The sequence below is a fragment of the Fukomys damarensis genome, unplaced genomic scaffold (genome assembly GCF_012274545.1).
Source record: "Fukomys damarensis isolate Sample0158 unplaced genomic scaffold, DMR_v1.0_HiC HiC_scaffold_16, whole genome shotgun sequence".
Taxonomy (NCBI): domain Eukaryota; kingdom Metazoa; phylum Chordata; class Mammalia; order Rodentia; family Bathyergidae; genus Fukomys; species Fukomys damarensis.
The window spans coordinates 98,725,412-98,730,192 of NW_022900928.1; the positions used below are offsets into that span (position 1 = coordinate 98,725,412).

The 4,781-nt window shown below is 38.6% G+C and overlaps 1 protein-coding gene across 1 annotated transcript in view; it reads right to left on the reverse strand.

The window, feature by feature from the left end:
• Nucleotides 1–4,781, reverse strand: part of Akr1d1 (aldo-keto reductase family 1 member D1) — a 78,359-nt gene that overhangs the window by 65,466 nt on the left and 8,112 nt on the right. The gene's annotated exons all lie outside the window — the stretch shown is intronic.

Genomic DNA, 4,781 nt, shown 5'->3' on the forward strand with positions numbered 1-4,781 from the left:
CAGACAGGCAGGCAGGCAGGCAGCTGAAAAAAACCCCCTCTGGGGTCCTTGGGTCCTTCCTGGGTCTGTTGTCGCGCAGGCCGGGAGCTCCCGCGCAGGCCGGGAGCTCGCACGCACGCCGCCGGGTGATCGCAGACCTGTTATATTTTTTTGTAAAATTTGATAACCAAATCTTTGCTCATTTTATCAATCTGAATTAAGCATAAGAATGAGGATATCCTGTCTCCTGGACATAGATAAGACAAAATAAATAACCTGGCAGGTTATTAACATGAGAATACATGATTCATTTGCTATGGTCTGAATATGTTCCCTCAAAAGCTCCTATTGAAACTTAATACTTAATACCCAATGCTACAGTACTGGGAGGCAGGGCCTAATGGGAGCTGCATATTTCACTTAATGCTGCTAAAGAAAGTGTTTGCAGCAATGGATTTATCCCACCCCTGTATTTTTGTATGTGAGAAACCTTCCCCTTTGAGAATGTAGCATTCAAGGTACCATCTTGGAAGTAAATTGTCCTAACCTGTTGCAACTTGATCTTGGACTTTCTAGTTTGCAGAAACTTGAGAAAATAAATTTCTGTTCTTGACAAATTACTCAGTTACAGTATAGTTGTCCCTTGCTCTACAAGATGAATTGGTTTCCACATGACAGAAAAATCTATGCTTGCTTAAATTCCGTATATAAAATGGCTTTGTATTTGTATATTTGATGTACAAATCCTCCCATATACTTTAAATCATCTCTAGTTACAGTGCAAATGTTGTTAAATAATTTTAATGCTTCATTGCTTAGAAAATAATTACAAGAAAAAAGTGTACATATGTTCAGGGTAGATGTAACCCCCAATATTTTATATTCACAATTGGTTGAATCTTCATTGAAAAATCTCAAGATATGAAGGGTTTGTCATGCTACTGAACTGTGTAGAAACAGTGTCTGTCCATATGACATTGTGTGTCCCTGTAGTCAGAGCTATCTATCATGATCTGGTCTATGATCTGGCCACTAAGACCCAACTTTCAGTGGGCCAGTGGAAGTATATTTCAAGATATAATTGGTACACTTGTGATTGCAAACAAGCTGGACTAGCAGTATATCATTCAGATGTCACTCAATACAGTTGCAGCAAGGTCAACTTGTCAGCTGATACCTTGGGCCACATGGAATATGGGAGGGCTGAATCTTGGCCATAAATAGGTTTACTTGGTATGTGATCACAAAACAAAAATATATTTCTGCACCTTTCCTCTATTGCTTGATTTTGGGATGGACAAAGATAAGGAAATGTTTGCAATAAGACATGTGTAAGACTACTAATGGCACTACTATGTGTAAATTCCAACAAAGTAAGCAAGACAAATGCCCACCAACAATAAAATGGACACATATATTCATATAATTGAACATGACCAAAGATATTCGTAGAACATAGTAGTTAGAAAAAGAAGCATGACAAAATTACTGCATGTATACAGTATGTTTCCATTCATATGAAGTTTAAAAAGTGGCAAAATTAAACTATATTGTTAAAATGTGTGCTTAAATCATGCAAACAATAGAAAGGAACAAGAAAATAATTACCATAAAATTAGAAAAGCAATTATGTCTTGAAGGAGGAAAGAGTTTGAATTGTAAAAGGCCATACATAGGGTTTCTGGGGTATGGTAATATTCTTATTTATAATCTGGGTGGTGGTTATATAGATATTAGTTTTATATTTATTTATCTCAAGATGTATAATATTTCTAACTTTAAAATGTAAATTTAAAAAGAATAGAGCAACAGTATAGGGTAAGTAAATTTCGTAAGTTTTAAAATCTTAGATCCAAAGAATATGATAATCCATGCCAAAAATGTAATTAATGACATTTGAATCTAATATTCTCCATACTTAACATGGATCCAATTTGCTGTCAAGATTTGTAGAGTACATTCTAATAATCTGTACCCTATAACCAAGTTACTTCCCTCCTAGACTACAGACAAGTTATTTTTTTCATTGTCATCAATTAAGTGCAATTATTATTTACAGAATTACAGAAGCTCTGTCATTAAGTTTCTATGTACTTTGACTTTTCTCATTTTAATTCATTTAAAATTTGATGAATGTCTTCGTTACTTTTCTGTCTTTGCTGAGATAAAATACATGACACCTAAAATTAAAGGGGAAAGGACTTATTTGGCTCACAGTCCATAGAGGTTTCGGTCCATAATTGTCTGGCTCCAAGGCAAGATGGGATAGGGGAAACAGTTCATGGTTGTGGAAGACATCAAAAGACAAAAGAGAACCTTAATAGCATCTTTCTGCCCCTTTTATCCCATAGACTACTGGGAATAGGGAGTGTCAAACCAGTCACTTGAATGTAGTGGTTTAGTAACCACATGCTCTTAATCCTAACATCACGTATTCCAGTTTCAGACACCTCTGACAAAGCATGAGGCTTCAAGGGAGCATCTAAACACAAGCCAAAACATTCTACCCCTTCCTCCTCAAAGACCCATGCATATCTCTTTATGCAAAAAGGTAATTAATCCATCTCTAAGAGTTGCCAAAGTCCTAATAGTTTCATCACTGCTGAGAAGTCCAAGTCCAAATTATCCTGAGACTTAACACAATCTCCTAGTTGCCCTTGTACAGATGAAAGAAAGTTAAACACTTCCAATATGCAATGACACAAGACAGACATTTCCATTCTGAAAGTTACAAATGGGATACAAATGAATGGGATAAAAGCAAGTCTAAAATCCAGTAGAGCAAACATTGAATTCCATAGTTTATCTTTCAGCATCTGAGGCAATCTGTGGCAAGTTGTGAATTCCAAATTGCTGAAGTGGCACTGCCGCTATGGTGTTTCCAGTGGTGGTATCTCCTAGGGCTTCTCTCTGGGGCCAGCTTTGCTCCTTCCTTGCAGTTTTCCTGAGACAATTCATGCTCCTGGCTTCAAAAAAACTCCTGGGTCTCCACTGCACCTTCAGTTTTGCACTCATGACTTCACACACTGCCTTCTCAGGGGCACACTGCCTATCCTCCCAGGCCTTCTGAAATCTGGATGGAAGCCTTCCTGACTCCATAACTCTTTCATTATGCATGAACTTATGACCAGAACTACGTGTATAATGCTAAGGTCTGCTGCCAGCTGGAGCAGTAGCCAGGCTTCCTTCTTTCTTGGCTGTAGGAGTTGACTGCCTGGATTGCTGAGCACTCTGAATCCAATTCCAAGGAACAAATTCTCTAGGCTGCCACCATTCTGGAACATAGTGTTCTGGGGCTTTCTTCTGAAAGCAAAGTTTTTCACTTTTGCAATTTTGAGGCTATAAAGGTGGTGTCCTGCTGCTTCTTATGACATCTTTGGGCTATCTTTTCTATTTGCCCAGTCCTTCTCAGCAATCAAGATATCTGCTCTAACATTTCAGGGCATAGCTTTACTGGAGCTTCCTTTCTGGGAAAGCTCAAAATGTTTTAAATTATTCTGTTGGGCTTTTAGATCTTGGTTCTCAACATAAATTGGCTAAAAGCCCCCAACAGTAAAAATGCCACCATCTCAACATTAGACTGCTTTGAAATTTTCTCTGCTAAATTAGTCTGCTGTCCTTAACCTCAGTCTCAGGCAGTCTCTGGTCACCAGCAAAATGAAAACTTTCTTCCCTGTCCTAACAAACACCATCTGGAGTTCAACAGCCAATGCAGTCCTTCTTCCTAGCGGAAACCTCAGTGGTGTGGACAAGAGCAGTGCAGCTACAGGCAGGTCCAGCCAGGACCCCACCACAACTTGTTTGGTCCTACAAGCCCCAGTGAGAGACCTCACTGTAAAAGTGCTGCACAGACACACAAGCAACAGCCAGAGGCCCACCTCAATACCATTGGTAAGTGCATGCAGACCCTAGCCAGAAGCCCACCTAGATACAAATTATCCCAAATATACACAGGCCCAGCCAGAACCTTTCCAGGACAACAGGACAGTGCAAGGATCCAGAAGGCCATGACTCTGAACCCAGGAATTGGTGCAGTGGTGAGAAAAAGGAGAAAAAAAGGCCCGTAGGTGGCTTCTGAGAATTGGGTAAGCAAAAATACACCTCAACAAAGGCACAGCAGGCTGCTTCTGGTGAAATGAGAAGACACATAAACAAGTCTCAAAACCAGTCTTCAGGATCACCTAAGGCAACGCCAAAAGGCAATGAGATGGAACAATCTGATAATCAACAACCTGGACTCCCTGAACTGGTAATGAAAGAGTATCTGGAAAAAAATGAAATCAGAAATAATTTATCAAATAACAAACTTTAGAAATATCAAACCATGACTCCAAAAAATTTTAAACAATATCCTAGGAAAAGACAATGAGGATCACAACCCTAGGAACCCCAGTAGAATGAATCCATCAGGTATGACAAGAAATTAAATGCAAGTGGGAGAATCCAACAAATAGAAAAAGTCATGACAAGGATAAGTCAATAAATATCAATTATAACCACCAATGTTAATAGTCTAAATTCAACATTCAAAAAAAAAATAGACTGGCAGAATGGGTCAAGAAGCAAGATCTAAGAATATGCTGCATACAAGAAACACATTTAATTAAAAAAGAAGCTCATAGACTGAAAGATAAAGTGTAGAAAACAATACTCCATTCAACAGGAACCCCAAAAAACAGCAGGGATAGCTATCCTATCTGCAGATCAAATGAATTTCAAACCAACACTGATTAAGAGAGTTAAAGAAGGACACTTCATCCTTGTAAAGGGAAAAATCCAAGAGAGATAATAGTAATATATAT